Below are 13714 nucleotides of genomic sequence, written 5' to 3' on the forward strand. Positions count from 1 at the left end.
TTGTAGCTTCAATGTCACAATTACAATCTTTTTCAAATCCCATATATTTGTTTTGCCTCTGATTTACAGTAACTCAGAAATGTGTTTTTATACTTACATTTTATTATATGTGTCCTCCATTATGACCAAAGTGCCACAAGAACTCCAAATTCTTGATTTTCCTTGGAGTTTGTCTTTCAGATAACGTCCTTAAAACTGGATTGAATTCTGACACATCAAAAGCTGAACTAAACATGTGGCTTTTATCAAGTTGTCAACTCAGCTACTAACCAATTGTCATCCAGTTTAGTAAAACTGCACATTTTAAGTACTTAAAAATGATAAAAAAGACTATTTCAGGGAAAGTATATAACATTTTAATCCAAAAATACTCAAAAGAAAAAAGACAATAGATAAAAGGTCCTTGTGAACACTGCATGTGCACGTATCAGCACATTGTGGAGCTCAACCTCAAAACTGCCTGCCAAATATCCCAGATAAAAGACTTGATGGTGTCGCCTCTGCAGACTCCTTCCTAACTTCAGACAAAAACGGAGACACTAATCTCATTCTGGGAATGCCTCTGTCTTCCTTTCTCTTTCTACGAAGAGCAGCGGGGGAGGAAGAACAGTAGGAAATGATAAAAAAAAAAGAAAATCAATTGCTCATCTCTTACTTAAACTTATCTGTTCTTATGAAGGTTTAAGTGCATTAAAAGCTTTGAAATTACCATAAAAACTTGTTTTTCTTTAAGTTGATGTAATGTGATTTTCTCTGAGCTGCACTGAGCAGCCGCTGAATAACTTCACACCGCCAAACTCCCCCGCTAAGACTACAGCTTTGTGGGGCATTTTTACCATTTTGTAGTGGACAGTCGCGATCATAAATCTGAAGGTGTTTTTGGAAGTGTGGCAAACCTGCTGAGTTATTGATGGTGACCAGAGACCGAGATAACAAAGGAAGGTGAAAAAAGTGACAGAAGAATGTCAACATAAGAATGGATTACGTGCACAAAGACAAAAAGAGCAGTGGGGAATAAGGAGGGAGGTTGGATTGTGTGTGGGGGGGGAGACCTTGTCATCAGTTTGACACCAGGGAGGGGGTTCCTGTCCTCTATCTGGATTCACAAAGTCACAGCCTTCTATTTTTACACCCATGTAATGTTTGGCATTTCCTTCACGGACGGAAGGGTTTTAACTATTGTTTTTCTTGGCTTCTCTTTGACGACTTTATCAAGTGCCAGCACTTCGCAGCCCTACACGTGTGATTAACTTTTAAAAAGTTCAAATACCTCCTTGCAACAAGTAAACACCTTGTAGGTCATATTATGCGCTGGCTTGTCACACAATAGATCAACCGATGGAGCCAATACTTTTGTCTAATGTTTTTTTTTTTCTTCAAATGCTGATGTGAGTCGTGGTAGGTCATCATAACAGAAGTGACAACACAGCTGTCAAGAGGCAGATCTGAGCTCGAAGAATGCAGCTATGGCAACAAAGATGCTGCAATGCACTGCAACGTCTAATAAATAATATCTGCTGTGGAGCAGCAACGCTCTGAAGTGACGGAGCTGAAAGCTCCACTTTAAGAGAAGAAGAAAACAATGAAAATCTACATTTTATTTAAAGACTCCTTTAACAAAAAACAGAATAAATTAACTTTCTAAAAATAACTTTTTACCTACATAATCATCAAGTCATGTTTGGCACTTTTTCTTAAAAGCACTCTACGACTTTCTAACATTCTACTACTTTAGTCAATTTAAATATATATATATATATATTACATATTTAGCTTGTAGTAAGTTACACAGTAATAAAAATAATAAAAACATTGGAATCCTAAAACATTAATGGTAAGCCAAAATAGATTTATGGAAGTTATAATATTATTGTATATATTTTGACCCATTTCTTTAAATATTTGTGCTTAACTGAGTTTTCTCCAATAGGGGTGCATTTTGATTTCTCAAAAGTGTAAATAATTGTCTTCTCAATCATTTTTTTAGATTAGTAATCTATATATAACAATCTATCTATAACATGTCTATAAGATACCCTAAAAGCCTCAATTTTGTTTGAAAAACGACAGTGTCCCTTATGATCCAGAGCCGCTTACATATGTCCAAATGTTTGGTTGACTGTTATTGTGCATACACTAATGTGTAGGTGTGCAAGATTGTGTTTTTTTTTAAGTGCAAAGAATATGGTATTCTAACAAAATAATTTAAATTATGTCAATTTTTCCATTTTTTTTAAATTAGCTTCCTTGTTACGTCTTGTTTTTTAACTACTGATAAAAATGTAATTTAAACTAAAATACAAACTAGGGTTGCCAATCACACACACTCAATCAATGAATCAATCAGACAATCAAACAATCTTAAGGAGCCCAAAGAATTGCTGCTAAGTATCAAACCAGGTGTCATGAATTGGGATGCTGTTCATGTTCATCTTTTTCTTCTGCATTAAAATGACAATCAGGGCATAAATACTAAGAATAACATGCGAACTTGAAGACATCTTCCTTGGCAGAGCTGTGAGTGGATGCGTGAATCAGTCAGGGATTTAGTGACTTTTTGGTTTGGCTCTTTGATGTGTGAGCACTGGCCTTTAAACCTCCTCAGAATCCCACAAATATCATTTTGGTTCTGAAGTCTTTTTTTAAATTCGTGCCGCCTATTTACACCTACCTGCTTGATCCGTCTCTTTGTAAAGGAGATCACTCACTGCACTCGCCTGTTCAACATGGGCTCCCTCTATTTTTGTCAAACCTACCTCCTGCCTTTTGCTGATGAACAGGATGAGCTGTTTGAGCTGCCAGAACAAAAATGGACGAAAACAAGATGTGAGACTTTCGTCTTTTTATGTTAAAGCCGTAATGAAGGCCCACATTTTAAACATCCCATTAAGGCTTTTTGAGAGTCGTTTCAATGGAACTGTTATATACAGTATAATGAAAAACCCCTCAGTGTAAAACACCAACATAAACCTGTCTTTGGTTACAATATCCATCCAGCCAGCCATTTTCTTAACCCGCACCGCGTTACCTGATACTATCAGGCAAAAACGGGGTACACCCTGGAAAGGTCACCAATCTGTCCCAGGACCCCACATTCACATCTTGGGATAATAAAATACACGATGAAGTGTGTTTTTGGACTGTAGGAGGAAGCTGGAGTGCCCAGATAAAACCCACGCATGCACGTGGAGAACAAACAAACTACACACAAAACGGACCGAGTCGAGATTCAAACCAGGGTGTTCTCGCTGAAAGGCAAAAGCCCTAACCACTATGCCGCCCTGCAGCCCTGAGTCACAATTTCCATGTTCTAAATTCAAACTTCCACAGTCCTCTGGAGAAGATGGTAAGTTTGTTATTCTCAACCCGACAGAGGAGAATCATGGGATTGGAACCATTTTGTCACAAATGTGCAAAATCTGTGGCTCCTGGTGCCAGTAGGTGAGATCATGGGAAATGTGCATCTCTGCAGGAGTGTTGGCAAACAGCTGCTTGATGAGTGGCTTCCCAGAGCCTGCTGTTGGACAGAGCTGGAAACACACTTCCCTCACAACACCCCTACTTCCTGCTGTTTGGGGAGATAGCTGTGATCATGACTTAAGTTAAAAAGGACAATCTGAGGCCATAGTGTACCGGCAGGGCAACATCTGTCCACTTCAAATTACCAAACAAAATGTATAAATACAATCTCGGAGTTGAAGGTAAAGTCAAACATTTCTAAAAAGATTAACCAAAGATTTCTGACTCAGTTAGTCGTTGCCACAACTGAAGACTTCTTATCAAACCATATTTCTTTGGTGTCCAGAACAAGTAGATCTGTCTTTACATTATACCGAATGTGCCCAATCTTGCTTTGACTGTTGTAAGGAACTGCTGGCAGCAGATTCTAAGATCATTTTTTAAAGACAGTCCTAAAAGCATCAGCACCTCAGGTTTTTAACTAATTGGTTAAATTGATTAAGCTTATCTATTACCCATTACATTTTACACAACACATGCAGCTACACTATTGTACTTCATATTTTGTATAGACACACTGCCTAGCTATAGTAGTGCTTGGTAAAACCCAAAGCTAGATCTTTCTTTAGTGTTGATAGAACCATTCACAAAAGACAACTTCAAAGTTTTCACTTTAAACCCCTTTTTTGTTGTTTCTTTTAGTCATTATTTTTTTGTTAATCAATTGATAGGGTTGTACATAAAGTTATGGAATATTTGCTTTGAGTGATTTTAACTTCTCTTTCTTTAATCTTCTTGCATGACGTTGTGTATAGCTCAGTATCAAGAAACTGGAGCCAGCCTCCAGTTGAAGGCTGTGAGGAGCTGATATAATGCAGATACTTGAAGAAAGCAGCATCACGAACAGGATGATAGAGAATCTGGCATTAGTGACAGCAAAAACCAGTCTGTAGCTGTCCTTTTCTCTCTTCCCTTCAGAGCTACAGATCTAAATGTAACTGGGGAACGCCTCCAACAGAATAAAAAGACAAGACCCGGACAGATAACTTCAGAGCAGAAAGAGAAGTTATGAAGTTTCTCTGTCCATTTCTTCTTGCAAGTATTTTGAACTGATCTCTCTCTTGTTTCAGGTGGTTTAAACCTAACATCGGTTTTAAATCTTAGTCACATGCATCCATATGGGGGGGTGACCTATACAGCTGCTGCGTGTTTTTTGGTTGTCCAGGCCCGTAGAAAGTTGTAGACAATTGCTGCAGCACTTTAAGGAGAGCACAAGTGTGTCTTGCAGTTCCCTTGAGGCTTGTCCGGCCACCTCAAAGGATGTCATAAAAGTGGAACGTGCGATTGTCATGTGTGGTAAGCATATTGTGAAGTATTTGTAAGGCAACTGTAAGTTGCTCGTACTTGTGATGTACAGGGGATGCTGTCGTACGGTGCCCTATGGCCATACCCGTAGGTTGCTACACCTTCTGATTATCTAATTTCTTCAATTCTAACAGCAAAGTTACGTGCAAGGAGACCAAGTGGGCAAGGAGTGCACACCTTCACCTTTACTCACCCTTGTGTGTTGTTTTAAGTCTTGACTACAACCCATCAACCACAGCATGCCCGTAGAAAAAAACATGCAAGAGCCGTTTCCCTCTCATTCCCTGTTTGTACTTCATAGCAGTTCGTAATCGTTCGGGTTGCATCGGACGCAAAGCAATCGAAAGGAAATCGCCCAACCCTACCGAAATGTGACAGAGCTCATGACATCATTTGCAATTGGAATTTTAAATGGTAAATACTTGTATTTCTACTCTCCTTCAAGGGCCCAAAGCACTTCACAGACCCAGACCCATTCACACATTCACACACAGGCGACAACTTTCCACCAGAGGCAATTCGGGGTTCAGTGTCTTGCCCAAGGACACTTCGACACACGGGCAAGGCGGGAGTCGAACCCGCTCGCTTCCAATCAGGAGTCGACCGCACTACCGCTGCACCACGGCCGCCCCTTTTACCCCTATAGTACAATCATGAGAATACTGCGCAATTTTACTTTTATTTATTTTAATAGTTTGGAATACCCAAAGGCAGAGCAAACTTAATTGTCCATGATTCAATTGTCCACTACTACTGCGTTCTAAACAAAAGATGGGTTAGACGTTTTCTTTCTGACTAGTTACAAAAAATAAAATAACAAAACACAAAAGTGTCACTCCTGTGCATGTTGGCCCATGTTTTACCTGCAGACAGCCTGTATCCACCCATAAAGGCAATTTTAACTGAAGATTTTGCTTCATATTCGCTTTTTTATGAAAATAAGTAACTAATGAATAGTAGCCAATATCCATAGATCTATTGTTTTCCGTGCTACTTTTTAAATAGATGCAAAACCCACCCATTTCCAAACATTTTCCATGGCTATCTTGCAGAAAGTAACAAGAGGGTTGCTTTCTGCATGACTATCAGATCAGAAATCTATGAAATAAACGGTTTAAAGCTGGATCAACACAAGCAACTCTATCGTTTCAAACACTGATCAAGTTGAATGCCAACCATTTGAGGCTTACAAGGCCACCAGCCAGAGCACGCCCATTGATCTTTGCCAGACCACAGAATGCAGAATGAAGAGGAGAAGGAAACACTTCACTTCAACACTCAAAGGCAGCCCACAGATCAGTGCTCTGCAGAGCTTAGCTTACAGTCCTGTCAAAGGAAAAATATGTCCGACTGAAGGAAAAACTTGGGATTTTTAATAGGAAGCAAATTTTCTATTGAATTTACAGGCTTTACGACTTGCAGAAACAACTGACTGACTATCAAAATAGAACAAGAACCATCTTAATGAAAGATAAGCTGCTGTAATCTCGTGAGCTAAAATGCAGATTTATAAATAGGATCCTGCAATGAAATTAAGTTAATTTAGTTTAAATTACAGAGAAAGCTTCTGGTGAGGCCTACTCCCATCTAAACCATAACTTTTTATCTTTTTGAATACTTTAAGTGTCCTTTAAGATCTATGATGCTATGTGCAAACTAGCCTTGGCAGCGTGTGTTCAAGCAACCACTTCCAATGAAAAATCTGTGTTTATGTTTGTAATGGGCATTTTTGGCTTCTGCGTTCAAAACTTTTGTGTTCATGCGTCGCTACTAGAGCTGGGTATTGATTATAATTTCGAGAAACGATTCAATTCATCACAGCCTGAATCGATACTCCAATTATTTATTATTTTTTTTCATTTATTTCGATTCTTCAATTCAATTCAGTTTTGAGTTTACACATTTAGTGACATTTGTTTAGAAACACATTAATAATCTGTATATATTTTGAATATATTTACATTAATCTGATACAGTTCGCAGACTGTAAAATGTATTAGTGAAATAATGAGACTGTTAACAGGATAAAGTGTTACCTGGTTTTTCAAACAGAGAGGTTAACAAAAATGTTCAGATCATTAACATTGCAAACAATTCTGCTTCTCCTGGAGGAAGTTTCAGTTTGGGTCACTAGGTGGCGATTGCCCTTTAGCATTACATCTTATTCCAGAAGAAGAAGAAAGTATTAGCAAAAGAAATTGGGATTTAGACCACCTAGTGAGTGAGTTTATAAGAGATGTTCATTTAGTCAGCGATTTATGTTTACCTCGACTGAAGGTTAGCATTAGTCGTCCTATGGAAAATTCCATTAAATGTTAGCATCAAGCTAGCAAACTTTAGCCTTATTTGCTAAATTGATTTATATTTTTATGAATCAACTATTGATCTGTTAAACTTAAATTGATTCAAATCGAATAATTAATTTTATCAACCCAGCCTTAGCCGCTACGCAAGTTTCTGTTTCCGGGCTCCACATACAAAGCGTTAAACAGACATTAAAAGTTAAACCGGTTGAACTTTGACCAATCAGAGACTTGGATTTGGTAGTGACATACGGATAGCATCGTTTATGATTTAAGGAAGTGACAACCATTTAAACATTGATCATGAAGGTGAAATGAATAAATGCAGTTTGTGCCCAGACGGACTTTTACAATAGAGCTGTAAAAGATAAAGGCTAAAGTAAGATTTGCACCAAACCAATGTACGTCTGCTAGTGCTGGGTAACAACAATCTGCTAAAAGCTCGATTAAGAACCCGCATTCAGCTCCTTCTTGAACGTACATCACATGCCTGGTGCTACATGGAGTCGTCCACCTGGCATTAATCCTGTTTTCAATGGATCCACCAATTTGTGTGTAGCAAGTCAAAGCAAATAGACTAACAGCAGGTAAAGCCAACACAATTGTGAGGCTCACTTTGATGTGCCTCGGAGCTCGTGGCATGAAGCAGCAACCACAGAGGCTGAAGGGTGGAAAGAAAAGAGAGAAATAGGAAGATAAGACAAATGGGAAGAAAGAGGCCACAGGTAAGCAACCCCTAAGACAGAGAGATGGTCAGCCAAGCGGATGTATGGCTTCTGAAGGTTTAAGGAGCAGCCTGGAGCATTGACTCTGCTCCTGTCTCCTTGAGACGGATGCATTCATGAGTGTACTGATGTGTAATCAGCCTGATGAGCCATATTTGTGTAATGGTACGAAGCAGCAAGCTCTGCCTGCCTGGACTCCTGCAGGATGTCTACAGGCTCCATCAGAGTTTTTTTTTTCTTTTTTCTCAAACATCTGGAGCCGACCTGATTGGAGAAAGAGGCTGAACAGAGCAATCAGTTAAGATTCGGCACAGAGATACAGGTTTCTGTAAAAGAGTTACCCAATGAAAAGCAGGAAACCTCACACACACACACTACCTGGCAGCTGATCATCCGATAACAACAGAGCTTAGTGAGCCGACGCAAAGGCATCCAAAGCAGCCCGACGACAAGCATGTTTCCTCACACTGCCAGCTGAGATCAGCAGATTGTAAGAAGAGTTCCCCGGCCACTGGCATGCAGGCGACTGATGAATTATGTCTAACACTTCAACACCTCGCCGTTGGCTTTGTACACTTCATCCCACTTTTGACGCGGCATGGGTTCTGAGGCGGCAGCCGACTCCGCAGCTGTCCGGAGGACACCTTTGACTTTGATCCCGGAGAGCGTCCACTGCTTCTCCACCAAAACACAGCTCGGCCGCTTTGACCGTTCGCTAAATCAGCTCAGTCAATCATTGCCCTTCAACCTCCAATGTATGACTACGTGAGGGTATGGGGCTGGGGGTAGTTTCTCTAGCTTCCTTTGATGTTTCAGCCTGTCTGACAACTAAAGTTGGAAGCATTTGTCCCATTGGTTTATATCCTAACATGACGGAGACATCAGTCAAGTCACTTCGTACAAATAAATCCTCAATCAAAGTTTGTGGAATAATAGAAACTACTTCTCTATGTATAAAATGAATGTCACAGAACAGTTAGTTTCATATATATATAAAAAAATATAACTTTTATTAACTAAGACCATACAGAACCCTTTCCTATTTTTTTTATAAAGAAATATAAATAAATAAATAGCTAAACAAACAAAAATAAAACACAATACATCATTTACACTGTGCTACTTAAGTTTTATTTAAATAAAAGTCAACATAAACTACTGCAAGTTACCTCAATAGGAGACAGGTAAGAACAAAGACCACGTATCTGCCTTTTATTTGGACAATTCACCCTTTAAGGCACGAGGCGTCACCGCTGATGCTTAAACATAAAATCTTTAACATACTTTAACTTTTGAACTGTGAACACAATTCATGTAATTCTAGCAGATTCTGCTGGAATTACGCTGATCTTGTAAATAATAAAAAATACAGTAAATCAAAGAACATAAACACTACAGAAGCAACCAGAAAAACTACATTCCTACTAGAGCTATATGAACAAAAAAATGTAAATCACATTATGAATTATGTAACTGTATATCACAATAGCAATATATGTCACAATATACCAAAATAAAGTATATTTTCAGTAGGTCTGCCACAATCAGTCAATTAGTTGCGACTACATCAACCATTAAAATGGTCGAAAACTAATTTGCTAGTCGAAGTGTTGTTTTTTTTTTTTTGTCTGTTTTTGTTTTTATCTCAAAACTACGGTGCACGCTTTCTAATGCCGGGTCTGCCATTCTCTTTGACACATGTGCTATAAAGTATATTTTCAGTTGTTAAAAAAAGCTCTCGCTAGTTTTACTTTGAAAACAGGAAGCTTCACTGACACTTTATTTTGAAGATTTGTTTACTAGCGCCGCTCATTTGGGTTTGTTTTAGTTCATAGATTAAGATCCAACATTATTCTGCATTTCAGAGCAATCAATATTTTACTACATAAGAATTTACTACACTCTTCTGTATTTATAATGATCGTGAATCAGTGATTTGGACATCACAATACTCATTCTTGAATTTTTGGGAGCAGATCGCGAGAATCTGAGTCCTCAGTCCTGTTTCACAGCTTGATTTATCGTTTATTTTTTGTAATCTCAAATGTTTATTTTTGTGGACTTTCCTTGAGTGATAGAAGGTTTGTTGTGTTAGCATCAGTGCGGGAATAGTCTCCTAGCATAATTTACATATTGCTGTCTTCTGTAGATCGTTGGACATCTTGAATCTAAAATGCAGCCAAAACACGGATGTACCCCTCTTTTGCTGAAACAGCTTCTTCTTGGGCTGCCTGCTCTTCTGCATCCATCGTTCTGCACTCGTGTTAAGTAACATAAAGTCTGTCGTAAATTTGCGTGAGTGCAACTCAAAGAACTAAAGCAGCTTTAACCCCAAGAAGGAGTTTCTATGTGAAGAATCTCTTTTTAATTAGTTTTTATCTTCACTTATATATATATATATATATATATATATATATATATATATATATATACATATATATGTATATGTATGTATATATATTGTGTACACACTGATGAGGTTTGGACTATTTAATGTTATATTTGGCATAGTAATTGATCAAATTAGGTTACAAACAATAGAAGAGAAATGGCACAATAGACACTTTTCTATCGCCCACACGACATGGTCATATCGCCCAGCTTAAACACTTCGTTTAAAGCTAATGATGGTTAAGATATGTGTTTTACATCCAGTGCGACCCAGTTAGTCGACTAATTGAAAAAATTAATTGGAGATTAGTCGACTATTAAAATAATCGTTTTTGGCAGCCCTTATTTTCAGTTATTCTCTGGTAAAAAATTGACAAAAATGTCATTACTTACTTTTCTCTGACTTTATTTTTAAAGTAACATGTAACTGGATTGTCCCAAATGACAAACATTTCATTTAAGTGCACAATGGTTTTTGCACATTTTTGCACAACTGTTCATCAATAAAATAAACAAATAAAAATGATAGAAGAGAAATAGCCCAATGGATATCGCCCAGCACTAATTCCTACTAAACAAATGTCCATGAATTGCTCCTAAAAAAGCAAAAAATCTGATTCCTGCTCGGCTGTTATCTCTTTCCTGTGGGATTCACGCACTAAAGTTGGACAAGTTTTTTGCTCTCCAGCAGAGACGATCCATCTCCTAGTGGAATAATCTGAATGAAACAGAGATGGCTCAGTTTCCCTGTGCTGGTCCCCAGCCCGGTTAAAATACAAGATTGTGTCAGGAAGGTGTGAAACTATATCTGCCAAACTACAAGCTGTGGCGACTCCTGACAGAAGGTGAACATCCAAACCAAACCCTGAGGACTCCACTATGAGAGGTCTCTACTCCTCTACCGACTGGAGTCAGATGGAAAGCGTTATTTAGGACATCACACCAAAAAAAGAAATGTATTAAAGAGGATCCACTACTGAGGACACAAGCCCAAGCACCCGAGTCCAAGTTTGAGCACGACCCGATCAGCTTCCCACAGACATGTTCATGCGCGCACCGTTCGCTTCCATTCACCAACAAACCCTCAAGAAAATCCCAACAGATGGTAGTGGAACCAAAAATAAGAACTCTCGTTCCTGTTCCGTCATCTCCGAGCCTCGCTCCACATCTACCCCGAACCAGACCCCGGTACCGGCGCACAGAGGAAAGGGCTTTGGAAAAACCTACCAGCTTTTCATGCCCACAGCTCTGTTCCTCTGACATCTTGGAAGTATCCCGAAAGGAAGCAACACGACAGACTAGAGAGGAGAGGGTTGAATCACACAAAAAAAGAATCCCTAACGGGTTAGGAGGTGTTTTCTCCTCCTGTCTGCTCCGCGAGACGCAGCCTCCCTCCCTTGTGAAAAAAAGAAAGAAAAAACAAGCCCTCGTCCCGGTGCGTTCTGGTCTGGAGGCGCAGTGAGCTGCGCTGCTCCTCTGGCGACAGCTCCCAGGCAGGCGGAAAATTCAACTTTGGAAAAAAAAAATGAGAAGGGGGGGCGGACAATCGAAGGAAAAACGAGCCCCTCCCACTCCAAAAGAGAGGGGTAAAAAAAGGAGGGGGCAAGCAGATCTGCGCGGCTTTTGCGCGTCGGAACGGACACCCAAACGCGCAAAAATACTTTGGTCTGAAAAGTGTTTCAGCTGCAGCAAGCGGCGCGTCACAGCTCCACCCCGACGTCCCGCATGTGTTACCCCCCCGTGTCCGTGTCACACCACCACACAAAGGAGGTCACATATGCTTAATTAACCTTTTTTCACAGGGGCTGTTGCACATGGCTTTTCAGACTGTATAAATGACCACATTCACTCCTCACAGCTGTGGAAAATGATGCAACGCTTGGCAATGAAAGCAAAGCCATTAAAGAGCCCGCACTCTTCATTATTATCAATTAGTAAAACAGAAATGGGGAGCCATGGCGACTGCAAACAGGCCCGAAGGCAGCTATTACAATATTCATAGTTTAAAGACCCACTACAACGAACATTGTGTTTCTAACATGTATGTGTGGCAATTTCCATATGATGGAGGACATATAGAAAGAAAACAGCTTAAAATTGAAGTTCCGAGTATTTCTTATGACAAACTAGAATGTACCCACCTTCAGCCAACAGTAGCCAGGTTAGGCTAAGAGGTTGGATGGATGGAGTATTTCTTGATTCAAATTGTTGTCTTGAATCAGGAGCAGACAAAATAATCCAGTTTGAAAAGCTTAGTTGTGATGTAGAAGCTACTACGGTAAGCCACTAGCTCCCTGCTCTCCACGACTAGATCCATGGACATCTTGGTTTTGTTCATTCAAGCTGGGATCTGGTTCAGAATGTGTATTGTTCGCCTAGCACACCACAAGTTATAGGTAAGCTAGTGCAAGAAAATGCTAATATATGGATGATGGGAAGTAAGGGCAGGCTCTCTCCACAACTCAGGGGTGAATTTCTAATAAACTACTGCTGTTCTGCAGGAACTATGTCCAAGAAAATGACACCGTTTTTGATTTTTGCTTTTTAAAAAATGGCAAAATCGTTATTAAAAAATCAGCTGGGAACAATTTTACAATAAATCAAAAGACGACCGGAGGGAATTTTTAGGCTAATTTGGCATTTAGCTAAAAGTTCAGCTACATGCTAACTGTTGGCTAATTTAGTCTTTTTTCAGTTTTTTAGGTTATTTTGAAGTTTAACTAGCATTTCAGCTACATGCTCGCTGTTTTGGCTAATTTAGAATATTTTTCTGTTTTTTTAGGCTAATTTGGAATTTAGCTAATATTTTAGCTATCTATTAGCTTCAGTGTTTTTCAGCTACATTCAGCTTATGGCATTTACATTAGCATTTTTGCAGGTAATGCTATGTATCTAGTTTTTAAAATGTTTTAGTATTATTTTTTTCTTTGAGGATTACATAAATGAAATAATTTAAAATTTGGCTATGGGTGACTTTTTGAAAAACTTAAAGGTTTGCGTTTAGGCTGTGATTGTTATACTTTTCTGTTAGCCTATAAACCGATCTCGGCCCTACATCAGACAGGAAAACAGTTATGTGGCATTCACAAGAAAAAGTTAGGGGACCCCCAACTTAAAAAAAACAAGCATTGGTGGTTTGCAATAAATGCAACATTGCATTTTAACTGTGAATACATTCGATGACCGTGTCAGAGCCTGTTTGAATGCACGGTTCCATGTTTGTTCAAGAGGGAACAAATCCGCACCACATTTAGCTTTGACTTTGTTTCACTCAAGTGGGTGGGCTACTCGGGAGAGCAGGTGTGTGTGCGTCTGTCGGGGTGTGTTTCCGGAGTTCAGGAAGAACAATGCAAAAGCTTTTCCAGTGCGGACTCCTTCATCCGTAGGTCGTTCCCTTCTGTTTGCCACCTGTGAGCTGCACCTGTCTGACCCATCCCTGCTTTTCAGTCAGACCTCACGTGGGCGGGTGCA

The 13714-nt window shown here is 39.4% G+C and overlaps 1 protein-coding gene across 3 annotated transcripts in view; it reads right to left on the bottom strand.

Annotated features, from left to right (window-relative positions):
* mid2 (midline 2) overlaps positions 1-13714 on the bottom strand; it is a 157026-nt gene that overhangs the window by 88237 nt on the left and 55075 nt on the right. For 2 of the 3 annotated variants that reach the window (XM_024283793.2, XM_024283791.2), the window contains exon 1: positions 11471-12540. The exons of the other annotated variant lie outside the window; for it this stretch is intronic. The gene's annotated coding sequence lies outside the window, so the exon portion shown is untranslated. Of the gene's footprint in view, positions 1-11470; positions 12541-13714 lie in introns of those variants that run through there. 3 annotated transcript variants of the gene reach the window in all.

Source organism: Oryzias melastigma, linkage group LG10 (genome assembly GCF_002922805.2).
Source record: "Oryzias melastigma strain HK-1 linkage group LG10, ASM292280v2, whole genome shotgun sequence".
In the NCBI taxonomy this organism is placed as follows: domain Eukaryota; kingdom Metazoa; phylum Chordata; class Actinopteri; order Beloniformes; family Adrianichthyidae; genus Oryzias; species Oryzias melastigma.